General features: G+C 39.8%; 1 protein-coding gene across 7 annotated transcripts in view; it reads left to right on the top strand.

The window, feature by feature from the left end:
* Positions 1-22,565, top strand: part of BACH2 (BTB domain and CNC homolog 2) — a 358,132-nt gene that overhangs the window by 196,032 nt on the left and 139,535 nt on the right. For 2 of the 7 annotated variants that reach the window (XM_058734719.1, XM_058734720.1), the window contains one exon: positions 8,958-9,106. The exons of 4 other annotated variants lie outside the window; for them this stretch is intronic. The gene's annotated coding sequence lies outside the window, so the exon portion shown is untranslated. Of the gene's footprint in view, positions 1-8,957; positions 9,107-15,391; positions 18,318-22,565 lie in introns of those variants that run through there. One more of the 7 variants, XM_058734721.1, reaches the window with a different exon arrangement.

Below are 22,565 nucleotides of genomic sequence, written 5' to 3'. Positions count from 1 at the left end.
TGTGAGACCTTCCTGGCACCGACACCTGTGCAGCTTGGGAGTCAGGGGGCACCTGCCCTTGACAGATGAAGCCAGCAGGCATTTACAGCTCCCAAAAGGGGTAGGACTCTGTAGGCTTTTCTGGCTGATAGAAGAAGCACAGGCAGAGCCAAAGTTCTCAGACAAGGGAAAGGAGATAGCCCAGATCAAACCTGGTCCCAGTATCAAACCTGGGAGAAGTTGAGGCACTATTGATGCCCATCCAAGTTCTCAGGAAACTGCCCTTCACTAAGTTGAGAAGCAGGCTCAACATGCATACCCATCTGCATTCTTGCAGATGAACTTAATCATTGTGTGATTGCATGGGTGATCTTTAACATAAGGAGGGAAAATATAGTACTTGAGCCCTAAATGGTACATTGTAGCCTGCTTCAGGCCTTCTCGGCTTGGGTATTGCCAGGGATAGTCATGCTCTTCTGAGACTGAGACCCAGAGTGAGATTCCTCATACAGTGTTTTCACCGCCATGTCCCATGACTGAGAACAGGTATCCAATGATTTAACTCAGCTTTAGAGAATGATCTAGGTCATTTTTTAATAAGCTACCTGGTAGTACTTTTATTTAAAGAAACTGCAGTAGAAAAAAAGATTATTTAATTCTAATTAATTCTAATTTAATTCTAATGTGTGAAATGTAACTAACAAGTTAATTAATTCTTTTTATACAAATAATCAGATTACAGTAGGACCCACAGCTTTATCAGGTTACTTTGACATTTTACTGGTAGCATGTGGGAAATTGATAATGTTTCCTTTAGGAAGAAGGATATAATCTCCCCAAATTATAGTGGATGATGGTGTTGTAGAGGAAGGGAGGAGCCTTTAGAGTCAGGTGGACACAGATTCACATTGCATGTCATCCCCTCCAGTAGTGTGACCTTAGCCAAGACATTTATCCTGTCTGAGCCATGGTCCTTTCATCCAACAGATGAGTTAGTAATACCTGCAAAATTCCTAGTGTAGTTCCCAGCACACAGAAGTTCTCAGCAAATGGAACTTTATTATTATTATTATTATTATTATTATTATTATAATGTTTATTTATTCTTGGGGGGGGGGAAGAATGTGAGTGTGGGAGGGGCAGAGAGAGAGGGAGACACAGAATCCAAAGCAGTCTCCAGGCTCTGAGCTGTCAGCACAGAGACTGAAGCAGGGCCGGAACCCATGAACCACAAGATCATGACCTGAGTAGAAGTCAGACACCTAACCCACTGAGCCATCCAGGAGCCCATATTATTATTATTATTATTATTATTACTAATAATAATAATAATAATAATAATAATAAATAGATGCCAGTACTTTTTTATAATATAAAGTCCACAGAAACCCCAAAATTATTTCAGGTTGTATATTTTCAACACTGTTTCTTTCTGGCTTTTTCTTTTCTGAATTGTCAATGGCAAATAGTTCTGAAATAGCACCATCCACCTATACTAGAGGTGAAAATTTGGACAGTCCACTGTATTTTGGGAACTTAAACTCATCTTGAATATCAAAGAAGTGAACTTTCTAGTTATAATTCTCCAACTAGAATAACTTGGTCCCAGCATCTGAAATGTGTAAGTGGAAACTTTCAGAGACGTTTTCATCTTAATTTTCTCCATCCTGTCTGAAATGGCTGCGTCTTTCTGGGTTGTAACAAGAAAAAAAAAGAAAAAAAAGCACATTTCCTTGCATCACCTTCCCATGCCAGTAGAGCAAAACACAAAAGCCACAAGATCTATGATTCAAAGGTCTTCTGCTTTATACAAGTGACTATTTAAATTGCTTGAAATGTAGATTTTTTAAAAATTCATCTCTGTAGTTTCCAAAAATTAACCCCTTTCTTTTTAAGCCCCTCTGGCCATAAAATGGTGTGTGACTACTCCACTTAGTGTTTCTGAGTATGAATAAGGATGCCAGAACCACTCTCAGTTTACATGTTTAACGCTAATGCTGTCACCAAATTTTTACTAGTATTGTGTACAGCATAGGACCAGTGGAACATTTGCGATTTGACCTTTTCTAGCCGCTGATAGTCTCTAAATGAAATTTGTGCTTTGGAACTAAGTTTTGAACTCTTGTTTTGTTTTCTGACCACTGTAATTTATCTTTGTACTCAATCCAGAGAGAAAAAGTGATGGGAGTGTGCATTGTCTGTGTGTGGATGTGTAAGAGTCATTTATTAGCCCCTCAAATCAGTAGTCTAACTTTGGGCAGGGCACCAGAGTGGCATTTTAAAGTTAGGAGGTCAGATTGCCTCGATGGTATCATCAAGTACGACACCACTGGGATACTGAGCAAAACCGAGTTATTTAGCTCAGTGAATATTTAGCTCAGCTGAATATCTATCACTCAGCTCAGCAAGTGATAATACTGTGGAGAGAATCAATTTAAAAACACTGTATCCGAGGGTATGATGCCTTTGTCCTTTTAACTTAAGCAAACCTGGATTCAGGTTCAAACAAGAACAGAAACCAATTCTAAATGTTTTGTTTGTTTTTTTCTCTGTATCATTCAAAATTTCCGTAAGGCAAGAAGAGGTGGTTAGCAAAGAATTGACAACAGGAGGACAGGGGAGGCAGTATTGGAAATTGGAAAAGCATGAAACCAAACGACTTTTATGTTTCTTAGAAATTATGTTGTTGGTATTAGATTTGTGATAAAGTAGATATGTAAATAAAAATACCTCCACCTGTAATTTCCTAGGGAAAAGCAAATAGGGTTTTGTTCATTACATCCCATTAAAACCACTAGGAAAATCTTAGCTGAGAGTTGAATTGTAGAGACAAAGATGCAATCAGCCTTACTTATACAAGAGGTACCTTCTAGATCATTTCACTGCTAATTGGTATCAGCATGCCTTTGCCCACTGCTTGCAGCTCGAGATCCACTTGTGCTTTTATGACTGTTGCTGTAATTAAATACCATTTACTTTTTCTTAGGCTTAAGAATGCAGGTCCCACTGACTTTTGCTTTTAAGTGGATTTATGTTTGTGCAAGAGGGAATTACATACAGAAAATTTCCCATATCTGGGATATGTGACTTTACTTGTAAGTGAATGAACAGTAATCATTCAGATATCTCTTTTTAAACTTTCCCCAGCTTCTCTAACAGTAAATATGAAGAAATGAAAAAGCCGTGCTTTCGTGCTTAGTGTAGCATTACCATATCTACTCACCCACCTTTTCCTAAGCACAGTCCTGTGAACCACTTCAAGGTTTTGTGAGGTCTTCAGAAATCAGTCTAGCTAAGAGATGCCACAAGGGCAGGAAGTGTCCATGGCTCTCATTCACCATTGTTTTAAAACACTTAGCTGGTGCCCAGCACCCAGCAGGAGGTCAGTAAAAACTTCTTGAATGGGTGTCGTCCTGTGGGCTTCTGGGGTCTGAAGTGTATCCAAAAAACTAGTATGTAAGGCAGCCTCAAGCTGCACTGTCCAATAAAGTGATCACTAATAGCATGTGGCTATTTAAATTTAATTTAAATGCATTAAAATTAAAATCCAGTTCCTCATGGATTAAAATCCAGTTGTACCATGTGCATTTACTGAGTATTAATATGTGGCTGGTGGCTGCCATATTGGACAGCACAGATATTGAACATAACAGAAAGTTGTATTAGTGCTTCTAGAATATTATTAGTAGAGGCCTAAGTTAGTGGCTCCAATCTTTTTAAAGTGAAATTCCCACGTGACCATGATGTGCACTCATAATACAAAAAAATAGCCGTTTCGCATCTCTCCCCCTCCCCCCAACACTGTAGGAATCCAGAGGTGGCTATCTCTTTGAAACTGAAAGCCAAACAACAGTGCAAGACTGACCATTCGGGTGGTATATACCTATTTGTCTACACTACTTGTTAGTGTGTGAAATATCTGTACTGGTTAATAAACAGCTGCTGGCAAGCATGTATTGAATACCTACTGTATGCTAGTCCCTGGGCTATTCTAGACGAAGAGGCACAGTCCTGGCCTCCTGGAGCACATGGTCTCATGGGGAGAGCTCAGATGGCAAAAGGTAATAAAACTTAACATATAAATAACTAATAACAATGCAATGTGTTCAGTGCCTTGGTCGGGATATGGAATACTGTGAAAATCATAAGAAGAGAAATCTGTAATTGGAGTTTGTAAGAAGGAATGGAGGCTGGAGGAGGGCTGGCAAGATGCCGTTTTCAATAATAATAAAAATAGGTACTGTTCTACAGTTTAAAAAAAACTGTTCATAATAGAGAAATAAAGCCTATTTTTAGAAATGGAAAAAATAAGTAAATAAAAATAAAAATTTATTTAGAAGCCGTCCCCACCCCCAAATCAATCAATCAATCAATCAATCAGTCAATCAATCAGAGCTGCTGTTTCAAGCTCCTCCAGTACCTCCCAAGAGGCCCTGGCCATTCACCTAGGATCCCCCAACCATCCCTTAATCTAGCGAAACGAGTTTGCTGATGTCAGTCCCATCCCTGCGAGTGGGAGACTCCTCAAGAACCCCCACCGCAGCTCCAGAGGCCTCAGATTGGTGGGCACTGCACTTGGCCTCCAGGAGAGACTTGCTTCCAAAGAATTATTAGGGCTGTCTTTCACCACCATGGCCAAGTCCCAGATCACAGAACCATTGGCCTCAAGAAGACCTTAAAGTCATCTCATCCTATGCATTCATTGTTACTAAAGAAGCAAGTCATGGAGTCACCCAGGTATTTTGTGGCCAATTTGTAGATAAAACCTGAGAGTCTCCTAACTTGGTACTTTTTTATTTTTTGCCTTATCTTCCACCTGTCAGTTTCCTTAACCATGAAATGGGGGTGGATATCTTTATGCCTCACAGAGTTGCCAATAAAAAGAATAATGATATTGTGTCCTATAGTTTGCAAAAACCCTTTTGTATACCTTCTCATTTAATCTATTTAATTCTCACAAGAACCCGTGAAAGATGTTAGGCTCAGAGGCAGTGAATGGCCTCCCCAAGGTAACAAAGCTGCTGTGATCCCAGAGGTCTCAGTCCCGTAGGGCTTGGGAAACTATACACTCTTGTAAATGTAAGATAACATAACCACATGGTATTACTAGTTTTTAGTTTGTGGTATTTTGCAGTTCAAGATTTAGTGACATTGAAAGTGATAACTTTGTTCAAGCAACGCATTTTTTTTTACTTTGATAACACGCCAATTGCACAGACTTTGGTTCAGCATTAAAACAGAAGTGGGCTGCTTCGAAGTATATTTTTAAAATGAGAGAATCCAAATTTGTAATTAGCTTCAGAAATGCTGGTTGTGCAGTTTGAGTATATAAAGAGCTTCTGGTAATCATTTCTGTTATTAGTGGTAGCTTATTTTATTTTTTGTATTTTCCCCCAAGCAATTAGGCATTTTGGAAAAAACAAAGTATGTTCTTTGAGGGGTCATTTCCTCTTACTGCTTTATTTTTCACACCTTATAGTCCTGGCATACTTAGAAAATTAGCCACATGTATGACTGGCAAAGAAAAATCATTTTGGAGCCACTCTACTTACTTGACACCTAATTGTCAGGAGAATGTTATTTAAATTATAAAGAGAAGCCACAGTGAAGGAAATGATTCACTTCTTGATACATCTTTTGTCTTTTGATTTTTTGATAATTTTTAAGAAACATCCCTTACTTTTAGATAAGATTATTGGGAAGATCAATTCAACTCACTCCCAAAATAAAATGGAATCTTTTGCCTTTCTTTCTTTCTCTCCCTTTCTTTCTTTCTTTCTTTCTTTCTTTCTTTCTTTCTTTCTTTCTTTCTTTCTTTCTTTCTTCCTTCCTTCCTTCCTTCCTTCCTTCCTTCCTTCCTTCCTTCCTTTCTTTCTTTCTTTCTTTCTTTCTTTCTTTCTTTCTTTCTTTCTTTCTCTCTCTCTCTCTCTCTCTCTTCCTCTCTCTGAACCCTAGCCATTTTACAGTATATACTATATTCTACTATACAGAAATTGACTTTATAGACAAGGAAAAGAGTGGTGTTGTTTCATTCCATATAACGAAGAAGTATCACTTCAATTTTTTTTTTACTAGCATATGAAAATTGTGGTATTCTCTACACCAATTGTCCTGTAAGGATAAAAGGAAAAGAGAAAGAAAAATTATTAGACAAAACTATAAATGAAAAGGAACTTGGGGTTGTGAGCCCTGACTTTATCATTACCAATTTATATACCACATTTGGGAAGTCACATTTGGGAAGAATGTATCTGTGTGTTTGTTTTTTGGAGTATATATCCTGTGTGTATCCTCATGTCTTTTCTGTGTATACACTGTTTTGTGTTATACAACAGACTCCCAACTCTCTGTGGTACTCTAAGAGATACGGCCTCCCTCCTGTAAGTATAGGACCTTCAAAGCATTTATTATTATCTAGAGTTTTCTTGGATTTTATCTGTGTCATTTCCTCTGCTTTGTGTAGATGCTAGAGAGGGTGCTAACAACAACGAAAAAGGGTAAAGGCAAAGTCTGTGGTTTATAACCAGACTTGGAGCCGTGGTAATAAGACACTAGGCTTGAATAGCTCTTTGAAATCCCAAACTTCTAACTGCTCCAAACTTATTAGAGTGGAACAGTGATTGATGAGTGAGCACATACTTTCAAATTCTGCAGCTACCAGTTTTAATACCAGCGCACACTGAACGAGGTAATGCACACAAGGTGCCCAGCACCAGAGTTGACACATCGTAAGCACTCACAAGGGTTAGCCATTTATTATTAGCTTGTCTGATTTCACTTTGTCTTCACATCTCTTCCTGTTCTGTGATAGCCATGCTGAGTAGCAGCAAAATGTCCAAGAAATACAAAAACGCCAAAAGGAACGGAAACACCAGTCCTCAGTAGCCTGGAAGCAGAATTTACCAGCCCACAAATAATTAGCAAATGATTGTCTTCTCATGATAATGTGTGAATTATTTCCATACCACTTTCAAACTTAGGACCCCATGGACAAGTGACAGCTCCTCCATTGCCCAGATCTGACTCAGTCTGGTCTAATGAGGTTCCAGTTGATGGTAAACTCACATTAATCCCATTTCTCTTTTGTTATGTGAGAGACTATGAGCTATTCACTGTCTTCTGTGTAAGAAAAACAAAAATAAAATCTCCTAAGTATGATTATCATTGATTAGAGCTTTGTTAAGATGTATGATATGCAAGTGTATTTTTTCCTTGCCTATGATAATGTGGGTAATTAAACAAATTAACCAGGCACTCATGCTGTGTTAGGAGTGTAAATTGGTATGGCTTTTCTGGAAAATCATCAAGACCCTTAAAGTTTACACCAGTTGACCCAATAATTCTTGTTCTCAGATCCACCTAAGAAAGTATTCAGAAATTCAGACGATCTGATACTCAAATATGTCCCTCGAAGTGTTATTTGCATTAACAACAACGAAAAATGTAATTCCAAAAATGAAATCATTAAAAAAAAAAAACCTTTTCTAAGTGGGATATAATATTACATAGACATTGAAAAGCATGTTTTTGAAGTGTTTTTAATTACTTGGGGAAACGCTCACATTTGTGTAACACTGAATGAAAAGTAGAAACAAAACTCTTGAGTTTTTTGTGTATCTGAAAAGAATACTGGTCTGCAAGCTTTTATCCCCAATTCTGAATCCAAAAGCATTCAAAAATCAAAAGGGTTTTTTTGTAACTTCTTTGGTAGAAAAACCTGGCCTGAACCAATGTGAGATTCTGTTTTATCCACCTTAATAGGAATATGCATTGGTTTTGCTACAAAAATATTACAAAATATGTCAGATTATGGGGTGCTGCTCCAGACCCTGATGGAATATTATGTGATAAATCATAGTTGCATCAAAATAGTTTTTAGAAACAAACAATTCTGAATTCAGGAACATATTCTGAAGCTCAGGAGTTTCGGTTAAGGGTTATGGAATTATACAACAAAATATCATTAGTGATTTATCAGGTCCAGGGCTACAGTTGATCCTTTTTTTTCCTTTATTTTATTTTATTTTATTTTAATTCCAGTTAGTTGACATATAGTTATCTTAGTTTCAGGTGTACAATATAGTGATTCAACACTTCATATATCACTGGTTGCTCATCATGGCAAGTGCACTCCTTGATCCCCATCACCTATTTCCCCACCCCCCTCCCACCTACCTTCCCTCTCCTTTATTCATAGTAGTTAAAAGTCTGTTTTTTGGTATTTTTTCTTTATGCTTTTCTAATGTTCTGCAATCAGCTGGTATCAATTTAGCATTAGAAAAATGTTTTAAAAATAATCATATTTAGGGGCACCTGGGTGGCTCAGTCAGTTAAGCGTCTGACTCTTGATTTTGGCTCAGGTCATGATCCCAGAGTCATGGAATCAAGCCCCACATCAGGCTCCATGCTGAGCATGGAACCTGCTTAAAATTCTCTCTCTCTCCCCTCTCCCTCTGTCCCTCTTCCTCGCTTATGCTCTCTCTCTAAAAAAATTTTTTTAATAAATATAAATTTTAAATATTATGTGAATAAACATATTTAAGGCATCAGAGAATCATCTCATCTCAGAATTCCCGAATGTATCCTTTGTTCCTTTATCTTCCTGTTATTGCAGCTGCATGTGACTTTTAAACCAAGGTGTTCTCATTTGTTGAAAGGAAACATTCATGAGATTGGACATGGGTCTCATAACTGCTTTGGGGTTCAAAGAGCTCCCAGTGAGGGATGCTTACCTACAGGAAATATTCACCAAACAGGGCTTCCCCGTGGGTTGAGCTCAAGTATTATTACTATGGACCATTTTATCATGTTCTGTTTATGTGGAGTAGTCAAAAGGCAAACAGCCAGAGGCATAGCAAGTCAGATTCTGTCATAAAAGTGAGGGACACGGTGTCACAGGATAGCAGGAGGGGAGGGAGAAATGTTAACCTGCAAGGTTTACTCTGCTAATGGACAGCTCTTCCCCCCTCCCCATTCAGGTGGACACTCACTGACCTGTCACAAGGTTGCCCTGCAAAGCTTTGGGGTCCATGTCTGAATGGATTGCTGTAGCCTTCTCATCTCTCCCTTCGCCCAGTTCCCTGCATCCTAAGACTCGAAGCCAGCACAGAGCCTGGAAAAATTACATGTAAGTTGTGACTGAGGTTTCTTTCCTGGAACCAAACAATGGTAAGAATTTTCTTAGATGATAATAACAAGTAGCCGAAACCCACATGGGTTACTTTTCTTTTAACAAAGTATCTCGAAAATGATAACTGAGGAAGGGAGCAGGGATTAGAATCTTCATATTGGTGCCTCCTTAATGCACTGGGTCTTTAACTTGCACGAGAATCACCTGGAGGGCTTGGGCTTGTTAAGGTACAACTTCCTGGGCCTCATGCCCAGAATTTCTGATTCAGTAGATTTGGGGTAGGCTGGGAAGTTGCTGTTCAAACAAGTTTCCAGGTGATGCTGATGCGAGTGGTCCAGGGACTCCGCTTTGAGAATCACTGCTTTAATTCACGTGTAACTGAAAGGATGAACAATAAAGGGAGAAAAATATATTAAATATTCACTCTTAAATGTCACTAAATTAAGATATTTAGTGCTTTACTTAACATATTGACTCATGTCTCAAGAAAAGAGATTGTGGGCGCCTGGGTGTCTCAATCAGTTAAGCATCTGACTTCAGTTCAGGTCATGATCTTATGGTTCGTGCGTTCAAGCCCCACATTGGGCTCTGTGTGTGGAGAGCTTGGAGCCTGGAGCTGCTTCAGATTTTGTGTGTGTGTCTCTCTCTGCCCTCCCCACCCCCCACAAAAAAATAAACATTAAACATTTTTTTTTAAAAAGAGAGAGAGAAGGTCTTCTTAGGACCATCACATTTGAAAGTCCAGCCAAGTAAATGCTGTTATTCTGTACCAGCTTTAGAGTCAATAATACTGGTCATTCTTTGTCCTTGGAGTGCAACAAGGGTCTCAACTGTGCTGTTTTTAGGCTAAAATGACAGCTACAGTCTTTTTGCAGGTATGCTTATCACGTTTTAGATACACTCAAAAGGGAAGTCTTTTTTCCCCCAGATTGACAAATTTGTATTGCTGCTTTTCAAAGTGAATCATCATACTATTATCTTTCTTCTCATACACTTACATGGGACTCAATTTACAAAACACATGTGGGAAGGGAGACACATCTGTAATAAATAGTCCAGGTCATCAAGTTCAGGTTCTTGTGGGGTTCTAAGTTCTCAGGACTGACATATTTTGAGGATCAGCATTTTGAGGATCAGCATTGGCTTTGGAACATGCCAATCACCTCTCCACTGAGGACAAGAACAATTTATTCCATGTTAATAGAAAAAAGTGGAAGATTTTGGCTCAACAAATGCACATTTGGATATATGTGAGCATACATGCAAATGTACATATGTGCCTATGAATATATATGCATTTGTATATTTCTAGCTTTCATTGTAAGAATTTTAAACATTTTTTCTTTTGTTTCATTGAGTCGGTGTGAGGATAAAAATAGTGTGAGTGATGCTGTCCAGGAAATGTATGAGAAATTTCTGGGCATTTTAAATCTGTGGATAAGCATTGTGATTTATAACATTTTACTTGGATATGGTAAATGTTCATTCAGAGGAGCACTTAGAACATACAGTTCTTTTATTAGAACTCTCAAAAACTGAGAATAATCACTGTTCATAAAGCGGTTCTGAAGCAGACAGAATGAAGGAGCTTATCTATTGCCTAACCTTTAGCAGAGCCAGAGATCCTGGAGGTACACCTATGTGCATGTATTTAAACTAAAAACCACAGAATCAGAAAAATAAGGCAAAAAGGTGATAGATGATGAAAGACTTCTGTAAGGACTTAATCTAGAGCTGCCTTCTCGGGGCTGCCCAAAGGGTAACACGGATGGTAAGAGGGCTGATAGAGTTGTAAGTGATATAATTATATCTTCTGACTCCACCCTCACAAACTGTAACATCTCTGTCACGCACTGATTAGTTATTCTGCACAGCATCCTTGGAAGCAAGCTTTTCAGTTTATGAAGCATCTCCACCATGATATGGAAGAAATAGGTTGGATCAAATGCTCCTTAATCTCCTTCCTCCTTTGGCATCTGTGAGTGTCCATGTTTACACATCAGGTTTTCCTGTACGATCACCTTTGATGTCAGTCAGTTTCATGGCCTGGGGAGGGAAGAAGGCTGCTCCAACACCTCAGGTGACTCGCCTCAGGTGACTCAGTGCTTGAAGCTCCTGCCAGATCTGGCACAGCCTGCCTAAATCACTCCCTGCAGCCTGGGGTGAAGCCCTCAGGTCACCGAGTTGTCTAGAGCATCTCTGTAAAAGTGCCGTGTATGTGTGGGGACAAGGAGTATGGGAACCCTCTCTCCTTTCCACTCAGTTTTGCTGTAAACCTAAATCTGCATTAAAAACTAATTTATTTGTTAATTTAAAAAACCTAAATACCAAACAGTACAACAGTTCCTAAAAAAAAAAAATTGAACATGGAATTACCATATGATCCAGCAATTCCACCTTTGGATATATACCTAAAAGAGCTGAAAGCAGACTTGGACAGGGGCACCTGAGTGGCTCAGTCGGTTCAGTGTCTGACCCTTGATCTCAGCTCCGGTCATGATCTCATGGTTCATGGGATCAACCATGGGATCCCGTGGCCCATGGTTCATGGGATCTTGGTTCATGGGAATTATCTCTCTGCCTCTTCCCCACTCATTATCTCTCTCTCTCTCTCTCTCATTCTCTCTCTCTTTGTCTCTCTCTTTCTCTTTCTCTTAATATAAATAAATAAACTGAAAACAGAGACTTGGACAGATGTTTATGCATTCATGTTCCTACAGCATTATTCACAATAGCCAAAAAGTGGAAGCAACCCAAATGTCCACCAGCAAATGAATGGATAAGGAAAATGTGCTATATACACACAATGGACTATCATTCAGTCCTAAAAAGATATGAAATTCTGACACATGCTACAACAGAGATGAACTTTAAAGATACTAAGTGAGATAAGCCGACACAAAAGGACGAGTATCGAATGATCCCACTTATATGAGGTACCTAGAGTTGTCAAACTTAGAGCCAGAAGATAGAATGATGGATGTCAGGGTTTGAGAATAGAGGGGAACAGGGAGTTAGCATTAAATGAGTAGTTTCACTTTGGGAAAATGAAAAAGTTCTGGAGATGGATAGTGGCAATGATAGTACAACAATGTGAATGAACTTAATGCTACTGAATTATACTCTTTAAAATGGTAAATGCTATATATATTTCACCCCAGTAACAATTAATTAATGATTTTTTAAATGTATTTATTTTGAGAGAGAGAAAGTGTGAGCAGGGAAGGGACAGACAGAGAGAGTGTGTCGGGGCGGGGGGGCAGAGAGGAGAATCTCAAGCAGGCTCCTCACTGTCACGAGCAGGAGGTGGGCAGAGAGAGGGAGGGAGGCAGAGAATCTGAAGCAGGCTCTGCACTCTCAGCACAGAGCCCGATGCAGGGCTTGAACTCATGAACCTTGACATCATGACCCGAGCTCAAGTCGGACACCTAGCTAATTAATGATTTTAGGCGCCCCAGTTAATTAATGATTTTTTAACTGAATTTCAGAGCTCACTTGCCTTCCAAGAATGCTGTGCAGAATAACTAAAGGAGCTGTTACAGTTTGTGAGGGTGGAGTAAGAATAGATGGCTGTGTCCCTCATACCTTCCTCAGCCCCGTCACTTTCCCTGGCACCCTTTGGGCAAGGATAAGGGATCTGCAGAACGTATACTTCACTCTTAGGGGTGGGTTTCCCCTCAGGGCAAGGACACATTTGTCAGAAACTGCCAGGGAAATTTGCCATAAACGACTATAATCTCTACCAAATGTCATTGACAAATGCAGGAAAGCTGTTTCACTGTGATGGAGGGAACGTGTACCCACCTGTGCTCCTATAGTGGGGCTGCTCCAGTTCACCTGAATTGTGTGTTCATGAATGAGTCCAAGCACAGTGCACCATAATGCACAGGCTTATGGCCCTCCATGCATAGCTGTGACACATAACAGGTCTTCATCAGTAGAGGTGGACATTGGGGCACAAACCAGAGAATATGGACTTGATTATGTTATAGCCACTGATTGAAGCCTAGTAGAAAAAAGGAAAAGCTGTAGAAAAAAATTAATAGCAAATAATTCTCCTGCAATGGAGCCTCAAATTATTATAATGCCTATTTTACATACTCCAAATGAAGTCTCATTTACCCCTCATCACCAAATCACTGTAATACCCATAAATCACAGATCAATTTAGTGAGTCCTGCAGTTCTATGAGGAATATGCAGGACTGAACTTACTAGGTTAGTCCATTAGAGCCCTACTTTGGGGGGATTTTGCTTTTTATTCTATGCTTCTTGAAAGCTGGACTTGGAGAACAATTAGCAAATTCTCATGGGGCCCAGTAGCCGTGTTTTCTTCAGACCTCTTGTACTACCTTCAGACCCTGCCCTTGGGTCTGACCAGGGCTTATAATTCCTGAAGAGCAGTGCATAAAGACCCACAGTTCCAAAAAGCTCAGGAACCTCTGTCTGAAATTTTCCCACTTCTTCTTAAGGATGGAGGAAGAAATAATCGGGATAATCAGGATTATGTGTGTGTGCATGCACATGCATGCATTATATATTGTATACATATACATGCATATGTAGGTATTTGGCTTAAGGGAAACGAATAACCAATAAAGTCATCAAAGTTAAAGTACAATATGTATAAATCAGTCCCATTGTTCCTACCCTGACTTTCCAAACCTGCTTAGAAACGAACTCTCTAGGTGATGGAGAGAGGACAAAGGTGATGGAGGACAGGGCAAAATAACAAAGGTTTCAGCTGCTAAGATATCAGAAACTGGAATTGAAGGTTTTTATAGAAAAGAAAATCCAGGGCAGCAAGTCTGAGAGAGAAAAGTCAGTGCTCATTCATCCTTGACATCCACATGCGGCTACCTGCTCCCTAAGCTTGAGTTGAAATGACAAGGATATAGGATTAAATCAAAATAAATTCAACCCCATGAGTTCAGAGATCATAATTTTTAGAGGGACACTGACACGGTTTTTCCCCAGAGAAGACCAGGAAACCAAGTCGCCCAGATGGAATGATATAAGATAGAGAATACTAACAAAGATAGACCCTTGGGGGCTCTCCTTGTAGGCTCTCATGTCTCCTAGGAATCAGATTACCTCGTTCCAGACACTGAATTCATGTTTAGTGATGGCTTAGCTACCTGGAACCCAACAAACCAGAATCCTGAATTCACTAACCTTCATACTTCCCCACCCCCACTCAAACCCCTCCCGCACACCCCACCCTACCTACTGCACACATCCCACTTCCCTTTTTCTGAAATAGAGATTCAGAAAACAAGATAGCTTCGGTTTTGTAAAGATGGAGAATAAACCCTGGAAGATATCTGTAACTGATGACACTGACCTGCTGAATCATTGAAAATGGTTAAATGTTTTATAATTAAGAAAAGAAACTGCTTTTGAAAGATTTTCAACAAAAAGCATTTTCTAGCTGTCAGTTAACCAGAAAATTGAAACAAACAAGAAAATCTTCTTATCCTCAATTAGTCCAGTTAAAGAGGTTTTATTAGACTTATTTTCATGCCTTAATTAATAATCCAAAACTGTTGATTTACAAATATATATATATACCGTGTTTATTCTTCTTGAAAAACTGCAAGGTTTAGCTTTTACCACCTTTCCAGTGCCAGAGTTTAAATTTCAGATATTCTCCTTATGTTCATTATTTGGAACCCTTTAAAGTTTGGAAGCACTTTAAAAGTGGTAATATTAATGATATTAAGAGTAATTTATAAAATAATTTTATGAACATGTATATTTCATTCTTATAGTCATTGGGAACCCATTGGCATAGTTTTTTTGTTTTTGTTTTGTTTTGTTTTGTTTTGTTTGAGAGAGAGAGAGCATGAGCAGGGCAGGGGCAGAGAGAAAGGGAGAGGGAGAGAATCCCAAGCAGGCTCCTCACTGTCAGCATAAAGCCCAATGCAGGGCTTGAACACACAAACCGCAGATCATGACCTGACCCAAAACCAAGAGTCGGACACTTAACCGACTGATCCACCCAGGTGCCCCAGCATTAACAGTTTTGAAGCCAATTCTTTTGTGTTTTTTTTTTTTTAATTTTTTTTTTCAACATTTTTTATTTATTTTTGGGACAGAGAGAGACAGAGCATGAACGGGGGAGGGGCAGAGAGAGAGGGAGACACAGAATCGGAAACAGGCTCCAGGCTCCGAGCCATCAGCCCAGAGCCTGACGCGGGGCTCGAACTCACGGACCGCGAGATCGTGACCTGGCTGAAGCCGGACGCTTAACCGACTGCGCCACCCAGGCGCCCCACTTTTGTGTTTTTTTAGAAAGATTGTATGATGCACTTATTTGTAGCATTTAGTGTTAGGATTATGTTCTGCTGAAAGCATCATCAAAATTAATTTTTATTCTCTGCATATACACTAATGGTACAAACAGATAGGGGTAGTGTTACCAGCATGATAGTATACATTAATATGTAAATCAGAAATTTCACATGGTATTCTCTGTGAATCTCCAAAGAAACTCAACCATGCATATTATGAAGCTACTTTATCAAGTGGTTATCAGTTGTAGCACAAATAGTTTATCAACTAATTCTAATCATTTCCAATCTGTTGCTTTTTAGAAATTATTTGTGTGCTCTCTTTTGACTATACCTTTCATTGGCAAAGTGACACCTGTCTGTGAGCTGTGATTTAACCCAGGTGGTGGCACCACACTCTTACAAGGACACCTGCCCACCCCCATTGATCATTGTGAGGGCCCTGGCATCTGCAGCTGGAGAGTGTGCAAATCATGGATCATGATGAGGAAGAGCAGTATTTGCAAAGTTCTGGAGTGTAGGAGGATTCTTAGAGTCCCTGTAGAGCTTAACTAGAAACTGTAATCTATTGTTTCTAGTAGATTTTTCCTGTATTTCATGTCTGACTTGTCGCCAGGCCAGATTATTATACTGGGTTCCGTGTATCAAGTATTTTTAATTACTAGGAAGAGCAGAACCAGAGAATAATTGTTTCCTTTTGTTAAAACAGGAGTAGCTTTATTTTCCTGATTGTGAAAGTAATATGTTTCTTGTACAAAATTTATAAAACAACAAAGAAGAAAATAAATTACCTGTAATCCAGCTACCCAGAATAAAACCTGACTATTAACTCATACTTTTGTGTATTTTTCCGGACTCTTTTGAATTAATCAAATAATTCCAAATTTACAAGCAGTATTCTGGACTGGTTACATCCCACAAATTTGGTGGAGCTTAGGAATGATGACTTTAGCTATCATTTTCTAGGATAATGATCTCCTCGTTTCTTATTTTTTTCTCACAAATAACATTAATCATCTCTTACAAGAACAGATACCTGTGTAGATACACCATTATCTTTATCAAGTGGAAATCAGTATTAACTTTTTTTTTTTAATTTCTGCATCTTGTCAATGAAAAGGACTATTGAGAGGCCCTTAAGATCCTAATGGGCCTCTGGAATCATAAGAGAACGATTTAATTATATGTAAAATGGTATTAGTGTTAGATCAACTAACTGTATTCTAGTTATTTAAGAAATTTGTTATCAGTACACAATATAGCAATTTGACAGAAATGGGAAAGGTTGGTTAGCCATATCCCCAGCCATAATCCAAACAGTATGTTCTACAGTAAAATTCTGATTTTATACCTGATGGTACCAAAATGTGATTCAAATATATCCTTTCTTGTGCTGTGAACCAGAGCTTTTCCTTCAACTTTGAATCCTTTATCCCCCTTCAAAGAGACTTCTCTTCAAATTCCTCTGGTGTGGTGTTATAGTTCCTGGGATTGTCCTGATAGCTCTGTGCTTCCCTTTGGGAAATGCTAGGACTTTGGGTCAGGGTGAATCCTAACATGTAGCTAAGGTGAGGAAGGATCTTAAGCACTAAAAGAAAACCCTGATTAAAAAAAAATTAAGGGGATTGGGGTGCCTGGGGAGCTCAGTCAGTTGAGACTGACTCTTGATTTCGATTGGGTCATGATCCCAGGGTCATGGGATGGAGCCCAGCGTCAGGATCCATCCTGAGAGTGGAGCCTGCTTGAGAGTCTCTTTGTCCCTCTCCTTGTGTCCCTCCCCCACTCATGCTCGCTTGCTCACTCTCTCTCTCAGTAAAAATTTTAAAATGAATCGCTTTCTAAAAAAATTAAGGGGATTGTTAGATTCATCTGAAAAAATGTAGGAATGTTTTCTACAAGCCTTATATCAGTAGAATAAGAAGTCTATAGTAAGAAGCTGCTAGAAAAGATCTTGTTTTAAAAGAATGATCTGTTTTTGGTCTGGTCATGACTAGGTCTTATCCCTTATACAAGACTTAAGTTCTTTGAAAGCAGATTCTTCTAGGTTCTTCTCTCTGCATCCCTTCACCATCATTCGTGTCCTTGTTTATAATCGGGACTCCGTATGTATTGAATTAATATATCTGTGGCTCGTGACTGACAGATGAATGAATGTGCTCAATTCACGTACTACATTTTGCCTTCTTGCTACAGAAGTCGAGGGGTGCTTTGATAAATATCCGCGATTGTTGAATGCCCAAGCTGGCTACAGGTGTGGGGAAGTGGTATAGAGTACTTTGATCCTCCTCAGGAGAAGGAGATGCTAATGTGGATAATAAGAATTTGCTTCTTTGTCTTCAGTTTCGGTTTGACCGCTTTGCTTCACTGAGTCATACAGCACTCGCTCTTCGGTGATGGACATGTCATTTAAGCCTAAGACTGTCCCTTGGACTGTTTATGACATTGTATCTGAATTTCCCATTACATTAACAGCCAGCATTTGTCATAAAACTTCAAGAACACGTTAAAAGTTATTTGGTTTGTAGTTGACATTGAGATTAACTTTCTCTAACCTAAACCAGTGAAAACCAAAATGCTCCTCACCACATAAAAGTTTTGCTTTCGCTGTGTTCAGACCCCTCCCACCTTCTCAGAGCACAGTCATTTGGAGCCTAGTTTGGGGGCGGTGTGGTTGTATCTCCGTGGTGTATGACCCACTTTTTCGTAACACTTAATTACCCGTGTTTTTACAGCACTAGTCAGAAGGTCTGACGAGAGTGGACTATAACCCAAAAAAGATTTTCTGATACACCTCATCAGGGCTGCTCTCGTACCGTGCGTTATCGGAAGAAGGTGTTAGCTCTGCAGGGCATGTGTTAACTACCAGAGGATGACGGAACATTTCCTCTAGTTTCTGGATAATGAGCAAGCACACAGGTAAAGAAAGATGCCTTTCTCAGAGTTGCCTCCTTTCGCGTCTTAATTATTTTGTTGAATTGACTTTTAAATATTGATCACTACCTGCGTATGTTTGCTGTTGAGGTTTGCAGAGGGCTCAGAAGAACAAGCATTTTAATTGCTACCCTGGGACCTTAACCATTTAACTTTTCGTTAAAAGTCTAAGGAGAGAGTCATCGAAAATAGACTGTCATCTGTATCCTCTCTACGCCCCTAGAAAACATCCTCTTCGTCAATGTGTTTTTGTTGTTTGCTCTCAAAGTGTCTGTCTCTCAGTATCAGCTGCTTGGCGGGTGTGGCAGCCGTGTGAGTTAATGCTTGGTGAGCTGCCTGAGATGCGGTGGGGACTGTGGACAGGGCAGGCAGGGAGGGGAATGCACAACAGGGAAGGGAGATGGCAAGCAGGTAACCGCCTCGGTGAACATTGTCCAACTGCAAACTAAAGGCAGACTGAGGAGCAGCAATATTGACCTCACTTGGGTAAGATCCTTTCTGACAGCCTGCTGTGCTTTAGCAACATTTATGTTTCTGATACCACTTTCGTTCATTTGAGGAACTTTTAAGACGTTGGCATTGTCTCAGAACAAAATGTTGTAGGTATCACCTTCCTGAATATACAGAAATGTTTGTGGGTGCATTTCTTTGCTAAAGGTTGGTTGACATGTGGCTCGCAGCAGGTTGGTGCCCGTGCCTTGCGGATCACACTTGCCTGTGTGCTGAATGGCATACCAACGTGGAGTCTCGGAAAATGCCCATAGATAAGTCAATGTTGTTTTCCCTGAAAGTCCTGATACAGAAAAAGAGTGAAAGTACCAACACTAACTGGAAAAAATGTCACACGTTTTAGCCTCTTTGCATCCCTTGTTAGGACAAACCCTGCGTTGGGTTTTTTACATTTGTGAACTTGTGCGGTAGGTGGAGCAGTGTGGGTGGCCCAGAAAAAGTAGCGGTTAGAATAAGATTTTCCATTTATTGCCCTTTGTGCATGGCTAAAAATAAGATTCATACAAATCAGAATATGTAGTGCAAGCACAATCACTCTGTTAATTCTGATGACTGGCTTGCCCACATCTTTGCATCTGTCTGGTAAGTGGTGCGTTGGGAAATAAATGTGACTCTGTTTCAGCAGCAAGAGGCAGCCAGGTTTTTGCGCTGTTTGTCTACATGTGCTAGTTTATCAGCATTTTCCCCTTCTGAAGGAAGAAAGGCTCGACTCATACATAAACAAATTGTGTCGATGGAAGGCTGAAATAAGTGATAGAATTCTTGAATCTTTTTTTAAAAAGCAATTGCCTTGTTTGAAATGCTCTTTTAAAACATCATCTTTTTGAGTCATTGTTAGAAAGTTGTTTCTTGAAGACTCGCAGCACGGGAAGGGGAGGGTTTCTTAGTGGTGTGGCCAAGAGATTAGCAAAGCCTCTTGTTTGTGGACTGATGGGGTCAGTGGGGAGGGAGGACGAGGATGAGTGTGTGCCTGCTCTGGAGGACCCCCCTTGGACACAGATGTTGGGGGAGCAGTTAACCAAGTAGAAACTCCCCTTTATCTGACTGCTGAGTCTACTGCAACCACAGTCAGTGATAACGTGCCAGTTTGTGGCTAGAAGAAACACCAAAGAGAGGTGGCGTCAGCGTTCACAGGGAAATTTGTACCTTGGTGATCCCGGTGATGGTGCTGTCCCCATTCCACTGGCTGAGTGGCTGTGGCATTTCCAGAGAATGAGAATGTCTGCAAGTGTTTTGAGCCTTTCAGTTTGATGTAATTTGCGAAACGAGATGAGTCAAGAGGGCAGTCATTCCAGAAGCGTCTGGAAATTGAAGACTCCAGATCACATTCCTCACTGGCATCTCCAACTGAGGCAGATAGGGTGAGGCATGGTGGTTAAAGCAAGGCAAGAGCTTTGGGAGAAAGAGGACTCAGGACCAGATCTTAACTTAGCTACTTGCTGACCTTGGTCTGTTTATTTAACCTTTCCTAAGCCTGGATGTCTTTATTTGAAAAAAGGAACAGGGATCGTACCTACCTCATAGGGTGGTTGTGCAGATTAAATGAAATAACATATATGAAGTACAAAACCAGCACTTATTAAAAGGATGGAGTTGTTACTCTTCTTTGTGCCATTGTAAAATATGAACGTGCTGGAGAATTTCGGGGCATTTGGGGGTTCCCCTGGATGCCTGGGGTACAGATTTTGGAATTAAATGGACACACGATCAGCCTCTTGTCCAGTGTTTCTCAAACAGAAAGCTGCAGGTCATTTACAGAGTAGTTTGGTTCTTCACAGGTTACCGATGCCATCTGGGGGATCATTTCTTTATTTTGCCATTAAATCAGCACAATGTAAGCCTCTCTTTCCTTTTAAGGTTGGTACTGTGTTGAGCATATTCAGTTATTTTTACCTTCTCCCTATGTTTTTTGTTTAAGCATGGATATTTCAGCTCTAACATCTGTGCATATTAAATTGTAGTACCTGCTGATGTACGTTATGAAAGAGAGAGCGCTGTTTTAATCAAGTGCAGTTTTATTTATTTTATTTAATTTTTTAAATTTTTTTAATGTTTATTTATTGTTGAGAGACAAAGCATGAGCATGGGAGGGGAAGTGAGAGGGAGACACACAGAATCCGAAGCAGGATCCAGGCTCCGAGCTGTCAGCACAGAGCCTGATGCGGGGCTCGAACTACAAACGGCAAGATCATGACCTGAAGTCAGACACTCAACCGACTGAGCCATCCAGGCGCCCCAATCAGGTGCAGTTTTAAATATTTCAGGTGGGACTGGGCAAAACTTCAGGAGCAGTTAGCTTCCATGGTGGTGTAATTCTCTACAGAAAATATTGTATCTGTTATAATTCTGATTACTGGTCAGTCCTAGAGATGACCAGATACTGACAGGCAAAAAACAATTACTGTCACTTCTTTCACTTTATTATTTTTAATAAGTTATTTACTGTTTAATGGAGTGTATGCCTGCCCTTCTCAGAGTCTTTCTGCCCACGAAATTTTTCCATTAAAAAAATAAATACATTGGGACACATGACTGACTCAGTCAGTAGAGCATGCAACTCTTGATCTCAGGGTCATGAGTTCAAGCCCCACGCTGGATGTAGATCTTACTTATTTTTTTTAAGTAAATATACTGTATATTTCATCATCGAATCATAATTGTGTAGGCATCACTTAATTTCTTTGGTTAACCTTTAGTATTAGATGCTAAGAATTGGCATCAGACTCTTCCTTCAGCGTCCTCCATGACCTTCGTGGGATGCAGTTTTTTCATTTACCAAATTAAAAAAGAAATTTGACTGTACCTTGACTTTGCCTCACCTGGGACCTGACAAGAAGTGATAAATGAGATCAATAAGCTAAGGAATTAAAACATGGTCCTGATATAAACAGTGCCAGCTAGGTTTTAATTGATGTATTTTGCTAGTTGGTTGTTCTTGTTGTTGTTGTTCTTCTTCTTCTTCTTTTTTTTATCCTCCACATTTTTTTTATGGTCTGTCCTGTCATTCCATTCACAGATACAACTTCTGGCTTGTAATTTCCATGTCAACATTATCGTTGTGGCTTCTGGGTTTTTAGTGTTAGTACCCAACAGACTGGGGTGGAGATGTTTCTCAGGTCAACTCCACCGGTAAGATCTGTCTTTTATTAGAATGGTACCCAGCTTCTTACAGTGTATCCAGACAATGCTGCTTTTTAAAGTTTTTCTGTTGGATGGAATGGAAGGATGCTTTTTAGGCAGAGCAAATCATTCAGGGTAACTTAACAAAGTTCTTGGCATTGCAGGCATAGCTTTAGTCCCCTCCATGAACACATACATACACTCCCCATTATCTTTTCCTGCCATATTGTACTTTGCCAGAGACTGAAGTTTCTGTGAAGACCATAGACAAGAGAAGGTGATAAGTTAGGCTTTGACTGTGATTTCCTCCCACACCTTCATAAGAAGTGACGGAGACTCTGAAATCCGTCCCATTGATATACCGTGTGCTTCTTCCTGGATAACAGCCAGTTTTAACCTATCCTTCATGTGCAATCTGAGGGTACTGGCTGGGCTGAGCTCATTATTCCTTTGGTTGAATAATGTAAAGCATTTGCAATGGAGATTTACTCTAATGATGTATTTTAAGTGCATGTCCGCATTGCCAGTTTAATGCACTCAGTCATGGAATGCTTTAGAGTTTATTGCTAATGGATGAATCCTCAGGAAAATCGGAATTTTCAA

The sequence above is a fragment of the Neofelis nebulosa genome, chromosome 6 (assembly GCF_028018385.1).
Source record: "Neofelis nebulosa isolate mNeoNeb1 chromosome 6, mNeoNeb1.pri, whole genome shotgun sequence".
In the NCBI taxonomy this organism is placed as follows: domain Eukaryota; kingdom Metazoa; phylum Chordata; class Mammalia; order Carnivora; family Felidae; genus Neofelis; species Neofelis nebulosa.
Note: the sequence above shows the minus strand (reverse complement) of the source record. Positions and strands in the feature narration are given on the sequence as shown.